At 35.0% G+C, this 19277-nt stretch overlaps 1 pseudogene; it reads left to right on the top strand.

Annotated features, from left to right (window-relative positions):
• The first annotated feature begins 9283 nt into the window (after nucleotides 1-9283).
• Nucleotides 9284-16476, top strand: LOC128773768 (60S ribosomal protein L37a-like; annotated as a pseudogene).
• The last annotated feature ends 2801 nt before the right edge of the window (nucleotides 16477-19277 follow it).

The following is a 19277-nucleotide window of genomic DNA, read 5'->3' as shown; positions in this document are numbered from 1 at the left end:
GATGATATTAGCTCTCAGTATTTCATACATGGCCTTTATGATTTTGAGGTATGTTTACTCTAAACCTAGTTTCTTGAGGTTTTCCTTTCTCACAAATGGATGCTTTACTTTGTCAAATGCTTTTTTTGCATCTAATTAAATGATCATATGATTCTTACCCTTTTTTTATTAGTGTGGAGTAATACTGTTGATTTGTGAATCTTGAACCACCCTTGCAACCCAGGAATAAATCCTACTTGATCCTTGTGAATAATTATTTTAATATATTGTTGGATTTGGTTTTCTAATATTTTATTGAGATTTTTTGCATCCATGTTCAGCAGGGATTTTGGCTTGTAGTTCTCTTTTTTAGTGGTTTCTTTATCTGGTTTTGGTGTCAGGGTGATGCTGGCCTCATTGAATAAATTTGGAAAATTCCCTTCCTTTTCTATTTTTTGGAATAGTTTCAGATGAAATGGTATTAACTCTTCTTCAAATGTTTGGTGGAATTCACCTTTGAAGTCATCTGGCCCTGGATTTAATATTTGTTGAGCGTTTTTTGATTACAGATTTAATTTATTTGCTGCTTTTCTGTCTGGTCACATTTTCTATTTTTTCCTGTTTCATTTTTGGTACTTTCCATGTTTCTAGGAATTCATCCATGTCTTCCACGTTGTACAACTTGTTGGCATATAGTGGTTCTTTTCATTGTTATTCCTATAATATTCTCTTAATTGTATTTCTGTGGTGTTGGTTGTTATCTCTCCTCTGTCATTTGTGATTTTATTTATTTGGTTCCTTTCTCTTTTCTTTTTGATAAGACTGGTTGGGGTTTAACAATTTTATTAATTTTTTCAAAGAAGCAACACCTGGCTTCATTGATCTTTTCTGTTTTATAGTTTCTGTATCATTTATTTCTGCTCTTTTTTTAACATTTATTTATTGTTGAGAGACAGAGAGACAGAGCAAGAGCAGGGGAGGGGCAGAGAGAGAGGGAGACACAGAATCTGAAGCAGGCTCCATGCTCTGAGCTGTCAGCCCAGAGCCCAATGAGGGGCTCGAACTCACGAACCGTGAGATCACGATCTGAGCTGAAGTTGGCCGCTTAACCAACTGAGCCACCCAGGTGCCCCACATTTATTTCTGCTCTAATCTTTATTATTTCCTTCCTTCTGCTGGATTTAGGCTTCATTTGTTGTTCTGTTTCTAGCTCCTTTAGGTTTAAGGTTAGGTTGTTTATATGAGATTTTTCTTCTTAATGTAAGCCTGTATTGCTATATACTTCCCTTGTAGGGCCGCTTCTGCTGCATCCCAAAGGTTTTGGACTGATGTGTTTTCATTTTCATTTGTTTCCTGTGTATTTTTATTTCTTCTTTGATTTCCTGGTTGACCCATTCATTGTTTAGTAGCATGTTGTTTATCTTGCATGTATTTGTGGTCTTTCTAGATTTTTTCTTGTGGCTGACTTCTAGTTTTATAGAGTTGTGATCAGAAAAGTTGCATGATATGATTTCAGTCTTTTTGTATTGGTTGAGACCTGTTTTGTTATCTTAAATGTGATCTGTTTTGTTGAATGTCACATGTGCACTTGAAAGGAATGTGTATCCCACTGTTTTAGGATGGAATGTTCTGAATATATCTGTTACTTCCATTTTTGTCCAGTGTGTCATTCAAAGCCTTTGTTTCCTTGTTGATTTTCTTTTTAGATGATCTATCTATTGATGTAAGGGAACGTTAAAGTCCCTTAGTATTACTGTATTATTATCAATGAGCTCCTTTATGTTTTTATTAATTGTTTTATATATTTGGGTTCTTCCATGTTGGGTGCATAAATATTTACCATTGTTATATCTTCTTGTTGGATTCTCTCCTTTATGTTTATATAATGTCTTCTTTGTCTGTTTTTACAGGCTTTTTAAAAAATTCCAATTAGTCTGATATAAATATTGTTATCAGGTGTTATACCTTCCCCATTTTGTTATTTTTTAATAATTTTGATTATTCCAAATAGCTATTTCATATAATTTTTAGTATTCATTTCCCAATAGCTATAAACCAACCTCTGGGGCTTTTATGGGAATTGCATTGAATATATTAGACACATTTGAGGAGAACTATCTAATATTAATTCCTGTAATCCATGAAGTTGGACTATTTCTCTCATACTTGCTCTTAAAAATATTTTTAGTTGGCTTTGTACAGGGCTTGTGTTTTTGTTAAATTTAATGTTTTGCTTTCTTTTATGATATCATTTATCAAGAATGGGCTTTGAATTTTGTCAAACGATTTTTCTTGTGTCTGATGGGATGGTCTTACTAGTAATGTTTTGTAATTTTTTTGTGTTAAGTTCTTGCATATCTTTCCTTACTAGTATTTTGAGTTTCTAAACAGCCTTTTGATTTTATAATATCTATGATGTTATTATAAATGGCATCACTTCTAAGTTTTACATTCTTTTTTTTAGTTTTTGATATATAAAGTATATACATATATAGTCTCTATATATTGACATTTCTTCATCATTTTATCAGTGCTTTAATATTATTAATCTTTGCAATAAACAAGTTTTTCATTATTTGCCATAGAATGTTTTTATTTTCTATTTTATTGACTTCAACTCTACTCTTTATTATTTTCTTCTTTTGTATTACTTAGGATCAACCTGCTGGTGTTCTCGGATGCAAACTTCTATACTCGTTTTTCAGCCTTACCTTTTTCCCTAAATATGCATTCAAGGTTATGGGTTTTCCTATGTACAACTTTATCCACATCTTGAAAGATCTATGTGATATATTCATTATTGTCTAGGTAAAATTATTATGTTTTTACATTTTATTAATTTTGAGAGCGAGAGAGAGTCACAAGCAAGGTAGGGGCAGAGAGAGAGGGAGAAAGAGAAATCACAAGCAGGCTCCGTGCTCAGCAAAGAGCCTGATGCAGGGTTCACACCCACCTACCATGAGATCATGACTTGAGCTAAAATCAAGAGTTGGACACTCAGCTAACTGAGACACCCAGGCACCCTGCTTAAAATTATTAAAAATTTTTTTTCATTGAACACATGGCTTATTTGCAGCATGTTTCTTAATTTCCAACCCCTTAGGTATGTTCTACTTAACATTTTTAAATTAATTTAAAGATTAATTCTATTGGTGTCAGAGGATATAGTCTTTTTTATTTCAGAGGATATAGTTTTTTTTTATTGAAGTCCACTTCACATATATGAAATTAGTTTCTGATGTATGACATTGTGATTGGACAGTTATATATATTATGACATAGTCCCTATGATTAAATGTAGTTACCATCTGTCACCAAAGTTATTATAATATTGACTATATTCCCCATGATGTACTTTTCATTGCCTTTCTAGTGTGTTTTGCATATCTAAAGTTTTTAAATTTTTTATTTTATTTTATTCTTTTATTTAGAGAGAGAGAGAGAGAGAGAGAGAGAGGCAAAGAGAGAGAATCCCAAGCAGACTCTGTGCTGACGGTTCCGCACTGTCAGCGCTAGACCCTACAAACTGAGAGCTTGTTATCTGAGCTGAGATCAAGAGTCTGACGCTTAATGGACTGAGCCACCCAGGCGCCCCTACATGTCTAAAGTTTTTTAATTTGATGAATTCCTATTTATCAATTCTTTTCTTTTATTGGTCATGCTTTTTTTTATATGGTCAATAGTTACACTGAACAGTTTAGTGGGTTACTTTAGTGGTATTACAGCATCATTTATTGTAAATAACAAGTTTTCTTCATTTTATTATGTTTACACATTTAAAAAAATCATTCAACATGTGTCTTTTTTCAAATTTTGGACTGTGTCTTCACTTTTATTTATCTGTTTTTAAACCCTTTTCTAATATTAAACTTTCTTGAATTCTCCAGCTTTGTGTTAATAATTCAAATTATGTATGTACTTTAGCTTTGTAGTCTTTTAAATAATTCTTTTGGCTAATCTACCTCCTTTTCTATTTCATGTTCACTTTTTAATTTTTTTGCTTTAAATATTTCTTTGTGGGAGAGAACAGCACAGTTCTACTCAAGAGTATAATTTTTACAGTTTTGAAGACTTTCTTTCTTTTTTTTTTACACCTATTATGCCATGAATTCATAGTGAATGGGTTCCAGTAGCTCAGGTTCCTTCCCACTGATTCTTATAATGTGTGCTTCTCTGGGTGGGGCAGGCTGATGCTTTAGTTGAACCCAAGTAACTTTCTCTTTTGGTTTCCGTGTTCTTCTGATCATTTTCCTTCACAAGCTTCAGGAAGCTCTCTTGGCTCTTTGAGTGTTTAATATGCTCAAGGTGTATATTAATTTTCTTGGCAAGAATCTTGCCCTTCACAAGTTTGTTCACAACAATGCCAAGAGCATGCTGCATAGCTTTGTAGTTTCGCCATGGTAACTTTTGTGGGGCATTCCTTTTGGAACATTGTCCATTACCTTGATGTATACAATATCACCTTCTTTGTAGATTTGCATGTAATTAGCCAAAGGAACAACTCCACCATTTCTAAAAGGCCTGGAGAACATACAGTGGGTACCTCTCCTTTTTCCTTTTATGTTGCTCATTTTGGCGAATTACTGGAAGATGGAAGTTCCAAATGAAAGGAAGCTCTTGTAAATTTTCATTCAAGCGTCTTTACAGATACAAATTAACCTTGCTAGGATCGCATTAGATATATCAATTTATAGAGAATGTTTATGTCAAGAAAATTGAGTTCTTATATGAATTTTCATATTATAGAAACATAAAATGTCTGTATTTACATTTATTTAGGGTTTTAAAATTTTCTTTCTGTTTGTTTTGTAGGTTTCTGCATACTTTTCTTATATCTATTTACTTAGATTTATTCCTAATAATTCATTTTTTGAATCTATTTCAGGTGGTACTTAATAATATTTTCTCATTCTTCATTGCTATTATAGAGAAGTAAAATTGATTTTTGCATGTTGATTTTGTTTCTTTTGAACTAGCTATATTTGATACTTCTCAGAACATTTTTAGATATTTGTGATTTTCTATATATATTGTCATATCATCTAAATAGGGGAGGTTCAATACTTTGAACTTAATGGACAAGATAAATGATAAATGAACATCTCTTGGTCATTGATATCTAATTTAATACCATTCTGGATATTAATGATTATATGATGAATCTTTTAGAATTTATTGAGGGGTGCCTGGGTGGCTCAGCTGGTTAAGCGTCCAACTTCAGCTCAGGTCATGATCTCACAGTTCATTGGTTTGAGCCCCGTGTCAGGCTCTGTGCTGACAGCTCAGACCCTGGAACCTGCTTCAGACTCTGTGTCTCCCTCTCACTCTGCCCCTCCCCTGCTCACGCTCAGTCTCTCTCTCCTTCAAAAATAAATAAACCTTAAAAATTTTTTTTAGAATTTATTGAGAATTGTTTCCTTGGCACAGAATATGATCTATTTTGGTAAATATTCTGAGTTTACTTGGAAAGATTATTCTGCTCTTGCTGGGAAGAGTGTTCTATAAATGTTAGTTATGTCCATTTGATTCATATGGTGTTTTATGTTGTCTATATTTTTATTGATTTTCTGTCTGTTCAATAATTCAGTGAAAGAATGGCATTTCAATCTTTGATTATAATTGTGTGTTTATTTCTCATTATATTTCTATCAATTTTTATTTCATGTATTTTGAAGTTCTGTTGGTTAAGATATTATGATTATGTCCTCTTGATGAACTGGTTTAATTAGTAATATAAAATGACCTTTTTAATCTCTAGTAATATTACATAATATTACTAATATATAGCAATCTTTTTACCAAAATATAATTTGTATTATACTAATACACTTATTCCAGATTCTTCTTGATATTGTCACATTATTTTTCCATGCTTTAATTTAAAACTATCTTTGTGTTTATATTTGAAGTGTTTTTTTTCTATTTCTTCATATATTTGCATCCTGTCTTTACTAATTTATTATTATAATCTCTGCCTTTAATTGGGATATTTATACTATTAACATTTAATGTGATAAGATTAGTTGTAAATCTATCATTTTATATTCATTTTCAATTTGTTACATTGTACTTTGTTTCCTTTTTTCTCTTTTTCTAAATTCTTAAGTTAGTTATATTCATTAATTTGCTTTATGTCTTTTTTCTTTTGTTATGTATTTATTTGTTTTTAATGTTTGTTTATTTTTGAGAGGGAGAGAGAAAGACAAAGCGCGAGCTGGGGAGGGGCAGAGAGAGAGGGAGACACAGAATCTGAAGCCAGCTTCAGGCTCAGAGCTGTCAGCACAGATTCTGATTCGGGACTCGAACTCACGAACAGTGAGATCATGACCTGAGCCGAAGTCAGATGCTCAACTCACCCACCAAGCCACCCAGGTGCCACTTTTTCTTTCTTTCTTTCTTTCTTTCTTTCTTTCTTTCTTTCTTTCTTTCTTTCTTTCTTTCTTTCTTTCTTATGTTTATTTGAAGGAGAGACAGAGTGTGAGCAGGGGAGGGGCAGAGAGAGAGGGAGACATAGAATCCAAAGCAGGCTCTAGGCTCTGAGCTGTCAGCTAGGCTCGAACCCACAAGCCGTGAGATCATGACCTGAGCTGAGGTCAGACACCTAACTGACTTAGCCATCCAGGCACCCCTTTCCTTTTGTTTTTTGAAGTTTATTTATTTATTTTGAAAGAAAGTGAGAGAGCACGTGAGCAGGGGAGGAGCAGAGAGAGAGGGAGAGAGAGAATCCCAAGCAGGTTCTTCTCTGCCAGTGCAGAGCCCAATGTGTGGCTTGAGCCCACTGAGATCGTGACCTGAGCCAAAATCAAGTTAGATGCTTAACCAACTGAACCACCCAGGCACCCCTATATCTTTTGTTCTGATTAGCTATAGTTGTTTATGTTGATATTGTAGTGGTTGTCCAACTATAGCTTCGGGAAGTCCACATTTATGTGATAACACTTCATCAATAATATTTTTATAACAATATACTACTGTTTATCTCCCCTTATGACTTTTGTACTACTGTTATTTATTTGACTTTTACATATGCATTAAATTCTAAAGTAAGTTGTTACGATTGTTTCATTTAAAATACTATTTTTCGGGGCGCCTGGGTGGCGCAGTCGGTTAAGCGTCCGACTTCAGCCAGGTCACGATCTCGCGGTCCGTGAGTTCGAGCCCCGCGTCGGGCTCTGGGCTGATGGCTCGGAGCCTGGAGCCTGTTTCCGATTCTGTGTCTCCCTCTCTCTCTGCCCCTCCCCCGTTCATGCTCTGTCTCTCTCTGTCCCAAAAATAAATAAAAAACGTTGAAAAAAAAATTAAAAAAAAAAATACTATTTTTCAAAGGGATTTTTAAAATTATGGAAAACCTTTTATATTTTTCCAAATATTTCTATTTTACAGTGTTTTCACTGTATTGTGTAGATACATATTCCCATGGGAAATCTCTTTCTTGCTGAAGGAATTCCTTTTACATGGCCTGTATTGGAGGTCTGTTTGTGATGACTTGTTTTTAATTTTTTAATTTCTTTATTTTTTAATTTTTATTTTTTCTTCCTTTTGGAAGTATTGTCAATGGTGTAGAATTCCTGGTTGACATTTTTCTTTTCCCTTTATGCACTTTAAAGATATTTTCTTGGCTTGCATTCACACTACTTAATCATTATGGTTTTCTTGCTTGAGCAATGAATATATTCTAGAAATAGTGATTATGAATGCATGTCTTTGTGAATATATTTGATGGCACTGAATACTTAAATTTAAAAATGGTTCAAATGATGAATTCAATCTTACAGGTATTTTAGTACAATAAAAAATTGGCAAATGACTTGAAAAGATTTTGTATGCTAATAATGTGTGCATTATCTAACTTCAACAGTTGTAAATACTTTATTATTTATATTTTATCCAACTCCCACCTATTTCTATATTTTTGTTAGAGTATTTGTAAAGCAAAGTCAGCCACCATATCATTTTCACTATTAATTTCATTCAGGGTCTATGTCAATGTGATATCCATGGTGCTCTGTATGTGGTCTGTTGTTTAGTCCATTACTTTGAATTACTGGCTAGTATTTCAGAGTGAGTCATTTAGTTAATTCTACCTCCATAGATGAACACCAAGTCTCTAAATATTCACTTTCTCAGAATTGCTGTGAATACTAGCCTTTTACGTTTGCTCGGATATTATACGAGTGTTTCTCTTGGATGCATACTCAGAAGTAAGTATATAAACTTACCTAGAAGTGACAATAAAATTTATGTTTTTATAAACCTGATGCTCAGAAGTAAGTATATAAGCTTACCTAGAAGTGACAATAAAGTTTATGTGTTTATAAACCTGCTCTCTGCACACTGGATGGCATTCACTTCTTGAGGCTTCATTTCAGAAAACCACTTACCTCTTGACCAGAGTCTCCTGTTTTATTACACATTATTTGTCACACTTATTTGGACATATGTGTTAACCCCTGAATTTTTTCTGAGGGAAGGAGTTGGATATGATTCACCAGATTTCAGAGAAGTTACTAGAATGGTTGTTTAATAAATTTGAACATTCTTCTTTTTTTTTTTTTAAGTGCGAAAGATAGAGAATGCATGTGCGCTAGCTGGGGAGGGGCTGAGGGGGAGAGAGAGAATCTTAAGCAGGCTCCATGCTCAGTGTAGAGCTCAATACGGGGCTTGATCCATGACTCTAGGATTATGACCTGAGCCAAAATGAAGAGTTGGACACTCAACCAACTGAGCCACACAGGTGCCCTATACATTTGAACATTCTATGTTCACTAATCTGTGACCTAGCTCTACAAAATTCGCTGATGATCCACAACTCAAGTTAAATTTGTTTGCTTCTGAATCATACCAGTGTCCTTTCACATAACCTGTGAAACCTGTTGTTCCTTCCTGTATCCATCAAGAAGTGTACCGAGCCTCAAGCTTTGTAGATTTTAAGTCATCATAAGGCTTTGGCTTAAGTTTCTCCTCTTATGCCCGGGTTTCTCTGACCTCAAAATCAATGTGACCATTGTGTCCTTGGAACCTACCTACTGACTCTGTAGTAATAATAATGGTGGCATTTGCTAACTGAATTAAGATGTATTGAGCATTTATAGTGATGAAGTATTATCCTTGGCAGATAATAGAGACATACAGAGAAAAGACAAGATCCTATCAACAAATAGGTTGTTTTCTGGTTTGAGACAGTCTTAGAATCCAAGATTTTGCTATCAGGGGATTGTCTCAATGAAGATCTATACCAACTTTGGGGAGAACCTCACAGGAAACACTAGAATAAGCAGATATATAGCTCTCAATAGAAGTGATGATGTCCCAGGATGGTTATGAGAGTAATGAAGGAAGAGGGCCTGAGAACAGAGACCAGGGAACAATAACAGGAATAGAAGTTTGGAGAATGGGGTCATCAGAAACTGACTTATGATCCTGAGATGTTCCTTCAAGACTTTTTTGTTCTATTGAGCTAGAACCTGTTTGGGTTTAGGGATCATGTGTTTTTCAGTAGTGTGTCATCCTATGCCCCTATCAGTATTTATGCAAAGCAGGTTATCAATAAATTGTTAATGAGTTAATATACTTTGTGACCTGTACTATGTTTGTATTATGGCTTTAACAAGGTCCTACAAACTTACCAATAAAAAATGCACAATTTTATTATAACAGGATTTTTGGGAGAATAAGTCCAATGTGTGCCTCTCTGGGATGAATTCAAGGTATCCTTAGGGCTGCATTCCTTTCTGGAGGTTCTGGGGTATAATCCGTTTTCTTGCTTTGTGTTTCCTTCTTGAGAATATATTCATTTCTTTTATAGGCTCCTGTTTTCATATTCAAAGCTAGCAAATTTTAGTATCACATTGCATTAATTTCATTGTTCCTTTTACTTTTTACTTTGACTTCTTTTCCCCTCTTGCACTTTTATGAACACATAGAGATAATTCAGAACAATCACCCTATTTTAAGGTCCACTCATTAACAGCCCTAATTTCTTTTGTAGCCTTAAATCTCAGTCACTATGTAACTTAACAGTACATGGGCATTAAGTCATGAACGTTTTTGGGTTCCACCAGGAATTGAGTGCCCCATGGGAAACTCAGGAAAACCCTGCTTGGTCTAGAGGTTGTAATGGCCACAAGCTATATGAATATAGTTGGTAATTTAGAATCATAGACCTGTAGCTAACCTTATCATATGTTTTCCTTCAGAGCCAAAAATCTGAATTAAAGCTCTTCTATCTAGGGAGTTAATTGGAGAGAACTTCATCTTGGAGGACTTGTCTCCTCTAGGAAGCTGGATGCTTGCTATCACTATTCATAAAATTGAATGCCACCAGTCATAAGATAAGCTCCATTTCTCCAGAAGAGTGAAGGTAAATAGGATGGAAATAGTACCAGCAGTAAAATAGGTTTATAAAAGTTACTGTTAAGTGCTGACATATATTTACAAAGTTTTTCATGTATGTCATGCCTGATTAGCCCAAACTCTTCACTGAGAGTATTTGTCATCCATATGTTGTTGTTATCTGCATACAAATACCTAGAACACCTTCCACCAGATAAATATTTGTATGTACTCCCACAGTGGTACAAAGCACATCTGGCTACTATAGCTATTGAAGTGAACATGAACCCCTATATTTGGAGTGACACCACAATACCTATATAGCAAGATTTGCCATCAGATTCTTGATAGTCTGGGGAAGTGAGTTCACACTGGAAAACAGAAAACGGATATGATCTACGTGGACACTGTGGAAAGAAAGGATGAGAAAATTATCTGGTAGTAGGAAATGAACAGTCTTTAAATTTAAAAAAAAATTTATTTATTTTTGAGAGAGACAGAGTGCAAGTGGGGGAGGGGCAGAGAGAGAGGGAGACACAGAATCCTAAGCAGGTTCCAGGCTCTGAGCTGTCAGCACAGAGCCCAACATAGGGCTTGAACCCACAGACTGTGAGATCATGAACTGAGCCAAAGTCGGACGCTCAACTGATTGAGCCACCCAGGTGCCCCACAAAATGAGCAATGTTTAAAACATATAAAAGGAATTAGTTGGAGAGAAATGGGATGACTCCTATATCCAATGAGTTTGTATTCCAAACTACTACTTGATAGTGAAGGATGGGAGAGAAAATTAACTAGGGATATGGATGGTGGCCATGATTAATGCTTTAGAGGAAACATCCTTGACTTGTGTACCATAAGAAGTGGACATTTCAAGATGAGAAAGAGTGGGAGGTCAACTGGGAAGGCTTTTTAGGGGTGCTAAGGAAACATCCCCTATTTCAAACTACACTTCATTTTCCCCTCCAGAATCCGTGCCTTCCAGGGTGGTGTCAGAATGGTGACTTGTGAGCTCTTCATCTCTAATAGCTGCCATTGGCTAAGGAAAGTACTGTGATGACCCCACAATGTTGAAAGGCTGTGGTCTTTAGCGTGCTATGGAATGGTATCTAAGGACAAGGCAATATTTTTTGGTAGAAATTCTGAAGTTTTAACATGGCTAAAGTGACAATGAAATAGAGGATCCTAGTGCACTTAGGAGACTAAGATCCACAAGCATCAAAAGGAATATGAAGACCTTTAAACTCAGATTCAGACATGGTAACAAGGTCAGATGATCCTATCCTATCTTCTCTTCTTCATTGCCTGTCTCCCCTCCAAGACTCCACCCTGTCCTTGCCTGGCACAAATCATCTCTTCAGCCTCAACCCATTCTCATTAAGTCCCCCTTTCTGATAAAATGAGTATTCTTTTTCCCTACCCAATGCCCTTCTGAGCTTACCCTCTTGTTCTAATTGTAGGAGATAAGCAAAAAACAAAAAGTCTGCTTCACTTGAGTTAATGTAATATATCTTGCTACCAAACTTCACATACTTAACGACAGCAGACCACAGGGGGAAGGGCAGCACATTTTGTCCATTACCACCCAGTGTGTAGGAACCCAAGCTATACCAGGTCCATGGGTTGGTGCAGAACTACCCCATTCTAAGATATGACTCCAACTTAGAAAATTGATGGTGATGATTAAAGTCAATAAGGTGAGAGGAGCCCAACCTCGCAGGAGATAATGAATGTATCTCTGAGTTCTCTGTTGATGGAAAGTAAAGAAGAATGTAAGAGATCTGTCCTAAAAAAGAGAGGGGGGTGATGACTTGTAGCATTGGGGGCTAAATTGGTAGGTCCACAGGAATTAAATTTGGGATAAGGCAAGGTGAGGAATGAGTATTGGTGTCAAATTTGCCTCCGTAACACATTAACCCATGTCCAAGGAGGAAAAACTCCTTGTTGTTTGTATGGAGTAGTAGTTGGTAAAGGGTAACTGCGTATCAGTGCATGGATTGCCAGAATCTAGATGGGAAGATGGTATTTTTCTTTTTTTTAAAGTTTATTTATTTTGAGAGAGTGTGAGAGGGTTTAGGGCAGAGAGAGAGGGAAAGAGAGAATCCCAAGCAGACTCCTTGCTGTCAGCACAGAGTCCAGTGTGAGGCTCAATCCTATGAACTGCAAGATCATGACCCGAACAGAAACCAAGAGTCAGTTACTTATCAGACTGAGCCACCTAGTCACCCTGGAAAATGGTATTTTTATTGTGGAGTGGAAGTTACAACTTAAAATAAGGCAGAGATAAGAATCACCATTAGTCCACCTCATGGTGATGTTGGCTATGCTCCATTCTATGTTGTATGCAACTATAAGTCTTATGAAGTACCAAAATATTCACCTAATAGTACCTTTAAGTTAGAAAATAATGGTATTTGGAAACCACAAACCCAACACTGATTTTGCCATTGTCTTGCTAAGATTCTTAGAACTGTAGTCTACCAAAAGGGAGGTGTGAGAGTTTTTAATCTCTTGATATTCCACTTGAGGAATTAGGAATTACTTCATGCCTACTTTGATTCTTCCCGGGAATCTGCATAGTTCAATTTTTTTTTTTGTCTATTGCTTTATAACGAGGTGACACTGTACCTGGGTATAAAATGGTTAGGTTACTTTCTTCTGTAAACATTGCTCCCTTTATTCTATCAGTGACTGTTGCAGTGAAGATTTTTGAAGCCAGACTGATATTTTCTTTTTATGGGCCTAAGTTTCATCTTTTGCTTCACTGCACAGTGTCCTTTATCTCAAAGACTAGGAGTATTTTAAGCTATCTTTGTTTTTCTTTTGTACCAATTTTTCATCTGAGTGAAAGGAAACTTTCAATCTTACAGCTAAATCTTTTAGTCTGAATGATTTTCTGAATAAAATGTTTGCATTTCTTTCATCTTCTTCAGGAACATTTTTTTTTTTTTGCATATGTTAGATAGTACTTTACTTAATTTCTCCTCTCTATTTTCAGCTGACTTTTCAGAGGCTTGTTTTCTGTATTTTTTATTATTTATTTATTTTTAAGTTTATTTATTTTGAGAGAGAGAGAAAGCATGAGCTGGGGAGGGGCAGAGAGAGGGAGAGAGAGAATCTTAAGCAGGCTCTGCACTGGCAGCACAGAGCCTGACATAAGCCTTGATCCCATGAACTGTGAGATCATGACCTGAGCTGAGATCAAGAGCCAGATGCTTAACTGACCAAGCTACCCAGGTGCTCCTCATGTTTTTTTTCCTTTTTGAATATGGCATTTATTTTTATGATGGTTTCACTTTTCTCTACTATTTTTAAGCTTCTTTTCTGGAATCATTTTTCATATTTTTGAATTGCTTCATTATTTTTCTACTGTATCTCTATTTTGGGATTTTATTTAATGTCAACTTGGAGTTACATTTTCAACTCCCAAAAAGTAGAGTTTAAAAACCAACATTTCCAAATTTAGTATAAGAAAATTACACTAAATTAAAATCTGTGACTTTCCTTAGACTAATTATATAACTTAGGTTATAGAGCAAACAAACATCCCCAAACCTAGACAGATGTGTGTTTCTGAAGAGTCACTGTTAAGCTTGATTTGTCTCATAAGCCATTAAAGCCATAAATTAGAAGGACAATTTAAATGATCATTTTGATGAATTGCTAGAGGTCGATTTGTAACTATCATGACAGTAAAGAATTCCTGAGTGTTTCAGTGTTTCAGGAGTTTCCCATACTTTCATGGTTTTATGTAAAGGAAGCCCATCAGGTTTTCATAATGCATATCCAAGGAAGGTCCACTTGCGTCTCTGAAAAAATTAGGGAAGAGTGATAATTGTGAAATATATCAAGAGCCTTTTTCATAACAAAATCATACTCCAGGGTTAAAGACCTTCAGGTATTTAGTCCATTTGTGTGAAGGGTATTTTGTTGATTCCATATCCCTTTAGTGTTTTGGTTTCACCTGTGGGCAAAAGATGTAGTCAAAAGAGTTGAAGGATTCAAGGAAATTGACTGGAATGCTGGAGCCAGGCATTGCAGAATAAATGAACTGAGGAAAAAAGCTACACAAATGGAGTAACAGTTTTGAATGTCAAAGCAATTCAATATAGGCCCACTAAAAGATGGAGATTCAATCATAAGATTCTTTTTTTTAATTTTATTCATTTATTTTGAGAGAGAGGGAGAATGCACATGAGTGGGAGAGGGGCAGAGAGAGAAGTAGATAGAGAATCCCAAGCAGGTTCAACCCTGTCAACACAGAGCCTGATGCAGGGCTCAATGTCATGAACTATGACATCATTACCTGAGCTGAAATTAAGAGCCAGGAACTTAACCAACTATGCTTCCCAGGTGCCCCTTAATCATAAGATTCTTCAAATCCCCCCAACTTTACACTTTTTCCCCAGCTTTACAGTTTGCAACCATAACAATAGAGCACCAGTATAATAAAAATGGATTAAACCTGAAATTGCTATAGGAACCAGATTCTTTCTGACTATAATACTTAAGGAATCCCATTGTGATGATGGGAAACAAAAGGAAGCCCATTGTGATGATAGGAAACAAAAGTGGACATTCAAGTAATTTGAAGCATCAGTCACTTATAGAAAGGGAATATGGAAAACACAATAGAAAGAGTAAAATAAAGCCTAATTAGAAAGGAGTATATATCTCCATTCATATTTCTGATGCATTTCCAGTATTCAAGAACAATTTACAAGGGTGTTATAAACATGAGAAAACACAATATGAATTTTATGTATTGAGAAAATAGCCCATGTACCAGATTCAGACTTGATACAGATGTTGTAATTATCAGGCTGGCAGTTTGAAATCAGTACGATTATGTTATGGACTGAAATATAGAAACAGTAGATAAGATACAAGAAAAGATGAAAAAGAAAATCAGTTAAAAACTCTAAGAATCAAAAGGAAATGCTGGTAAGAAATAACCATTGTGATTCAGAATGCCATTGATGGCCTCAACATAGACTGGATATGGTAAAGGAAATAATCATTGACTTTGAAGATGGGTGTATAGAATCTTCCCAAACTGAAACACATGGACAGAGAATCATGAATATACAGAATAGAACATCTAGGGAAAATATAACGAGTTGTAAGATGCATATAACTGGAATACCAGGAGGAGAAATAATGAGTACAATAAATATTTGGAGCAGTAATATATAAGAACTTCCCAATTTAATGGCAGACAATGAACTACAGGTCCAGTATACTCAGAAATACCAAGTATTATTATTATCATTATCATTATTATTATTTTAAGTTTAGAGAGAGAGAGAGTGCATGAGAGGGGGAGGGGCACAGAGAGAAGGGAAAAGAAAATCCTAAGCGGGGCTCGATCTAATAAACTGTGAGATCATGACCTGAGCTGAAACCAAGAGTCAGATGCTTAACTGACTGAGCTGCCTAGGCACTCCAAGAAATACCAAGTGTTATTTAAAAAGCATACCTACAACTAGATATATATTCCAACTGCATAAAAAAAATCACAATAGAGAAAATCTTTAAAACGTGATACACCGGACACCGTGTCTCTTCCTGCCTGGGCTCAGACCTAGTTTAGAGCATGTGACCTGGGTAAACGCACCAAGAAAGTCAGAATCCTCGGTAAAGGCAGGACCTGTTATATTGCTGCCTTAGGAAAATGCGGAAGAGGAGTAAAATAATTGAGCATGCCATGTAGACTTGCTCCTTCTATGGAAGAACAAAGATGAAAAGTCAAGCTATGGTGATCTGGTATTGTGGTTCCTGTATGAACATCATAGCTGGTGGTGTGTGAACCTACACCCCCGTTTCTGCTGTCACAATAAACTCTGCCATCAGAAGACTGAGGAGTTGAAAGACCAGTAGAAGCTCTGCCATTTGGAGCATTGCTAGCCTATAACAAAAGGGTTAATGTAAAAAACAAATAATAAAAATAAAGAAAAATGATACACCAAAAATCATACCTATAAAAAAACAAGCAGAGGGGGCACCTGGGTGGCTCAGTCGGTTAAGCATCTGACTTCAGCTTAGGTCATGATCTCATGGCTCGTGGGTTCAAACCCCACATCAGGCTCTGTGCTGACAGCTCAGAGCCTGGAGCCTGCTTTGGATTCTGTGTCTCCCTCCCTCTCTGCTCTGCCCCTGCTTGCGCGCGCTCTCTCTCTCCCTCGAAAGTAAATAAACATTAAGAAAATTATTTAAAAAAACAAGCAGAAGAAATACAGTGGGCTTATCCTCTGGAACTATTCAAGCAGCAAGTTAATCGAGTGCTGTAAAAACTTGAGAGAAATAAAACGTAACAATATACATCCAGAGAAATTAATTCAAAGCAGAACGAGAAATTAGCAGACAAAAACTGAGAATATTCATTATCAGATCTCTCCTGATGGAAAAATGAAAAGAAGTTTCTTGTGCAGAAGGAAAATCATATTTGTTTGATGTTTAGATTTGCATTTCCTTAAATAAGGGTAGAGCATCAGAGAAAGATAAATGAAGTTAAAATATTTTTCTTAATTGACCTAAATGATGACTGTTTACTTAATGTAGAAAATATGTATTGGGTCATTATAGCATGTACAAGTGGAATGAATGACAGCAATGTGACAATAGAAAGGAGGAATTAGCAAAATATTATAGGGTATCTGTATTGTACATGAAGTGGGTATGATGTTATTTGAAAGTGGATTTATACTTTTAAATTTTTTTTAAGTTTATTTATTTTAAGAGAGAGAGCGAGTGAGCAGGAGAGGGGCAGAGAAGGAGGGAGAGAGAGAATCCCAAGCAGGCTCCACACTGTCAGCACAGAGCCTGATGCACAGCTCTAACTCATAAACCGTGAGATCATGACCTGAGCCAAAAACAAGTGTCGGACGCTTAACTGACTGAACCACCCAGGTGCCCTGAAAGTGGATTTGTATTATTAATAAGTTGTATTGTATACTCTAGGGCAACCGAGAAAACAACTTTTAAAAAGGAGGATATGAAGTGAAAATAGAAAAATTGCTCAATGAAAATATAAAGGGCAGGAAATGAAGGAAAAAGAAATTTTTAAAAAGCACTTAGTAGAAAACTATTATAAATATAGTAAATATTAATGTAATTATAATCCACATGGCTTTAAATGTGAATGATCTGCATGCACCAGTGGAAGACAGAGATTCTCAGGGTTTGGAAGAAAACTCACAAATTTGATAGCTTACTGAAGTGGACCAATTATGTGATAGGCCAACTACCATAATTCACAGGATGGGAAATTGCTAATAGGAATAGTGTTAGTACATAACAGCATTTGAGTGAATAATTAATAACCTTCCAGAAGGGAAGTGATATATGTTTTCTTGGTTAATCTGTAAGGGATTTAAGGAAGAAATTACAGCAATTTTATACAATCTATCCAGGAAACAGAAGTAGAGAGAACACTTCTAGCACATTCTGTGTAACTAGGATTAATAAAACCCAATAAAGATATTGCAGAAAAGGAAAACTCCAGACCAGTAATTCTTATGAACTTAGGTGCACAAATTCTCAACAAATTTTTAGTAAATTGAATCTAAAAATTGTTAAAAAAAATTATAAGCAGATGTGTTCCAGATATGTAAGACTGGTCCAACATTAAAAATTCAATGAGTGTAATCTATCATGGCAAGCTAAATAAGGAAAATCATATCAATTCATATAGGAAAAGTATTTTGCTCACTCATGATAAAACTCTCAGCAAGATAGAAATAAAAGAACGTTCTCATCTTGATAAGTGACATCTAAAAATGTGCATCTAACATTACTGTAAATGTTGATATACTGGACACTTTTATGATTGGAGAAAATTCATGGATTTTCTTCTTTACCACTTTTATCTGATTCATAATGAAAAGCTCAGCTATTACAATAAGATTTCATTTTTATGTTTTACACATTATAAGGGTGGAATAAAACAGCCTTTATTCCCATATATTATTGTCTATGTAGAAAACTCCACCTGAAAAACTACCCAAAATTTCCTGATTCAGTTAATAAGTAAAGCAAATTAAACCCTGCTGGAGCTAATAAGCATATATAGCAAGTTTTCAGGATATAGAATAAATATATAAAAATGAATTGTTTATCTATATACCAGCAATTAACATTTGAAATTAGAGTTAAAAAAAATAGTAACATTCACAATGGCACCAGAAATAAATACTGGAATATAAATTTAGTTCAGTATACTTGATTTGTATGCAGAAAACTAAAAAACAGGGAAAAGAGAAAAAAAGGACGTTTAAATAAATCTCAATTCATGAATTGTTACACTCATTATTGTTAATGTCAGTTCTTCCCAATTTTATAGATTTAATGCAGAGCCAAATGAAATTACACCAAGCTATTTTGAAGATACTGAAAGACTGATTCTCAAAGTTATATAAAAAGGAAAATGAAGATTCAGTATAATAGTAAAGAACCAAATTGGAAGAATATCACAATAAAATTTCAAGATTTCTTTAATAATAAATAACCAAAACAGTATGGATTTGGTGAAAAATAGTAAGACATTTAAATCAGCATAGTAGTGTTGAAAATCTAAAAATAGATTCAAGCAAATACAATGAAATTATATTTGACAAAGACACCATAGTTATTTAATGGAGAAAGTGTAGATTTTTCAACAAATGGTACTGGAACAATTTGATATCAATACACACAAAAAATGTAACTAAACATAGATCTTAACCTTTTGACAAACATTAACTACACATGGATCATAGACTTAACTCCAAAATCTAAAACTATAAAACTTCTAGAAGATAACATACGAGCAAATCTATGTAACCTTGAGTTTGGTGATGAGATTTCGATACTAACTGCATCATCCATGAACAAAAAGGATTATAATTTGGATCTTATTGAAATGAAAAATTTCTTCTATGTAAAGGAAAATGTTTAAAAAATGAGAAGACAAGCCACTAAGCAGGACA

Source organism: Panthera pardus, unplaced genomic scaffold, assembly GCF_024362965.1.
Source record: "Panthera pardus isolate Hobbes unplaced genomic scaffold, ASM2436296v1 HiC_scaffold_27, whole genome shotgun sequence".
Taxonomy (NCBI): Eukaryota; Metazoa; Chordata; class Mammalia; order Carnivora; family Felidae; genus Panthera; species Panthera pardus.
This window is presented reverse-complemented; position numbering and strand designations above follow the sequence as displayed.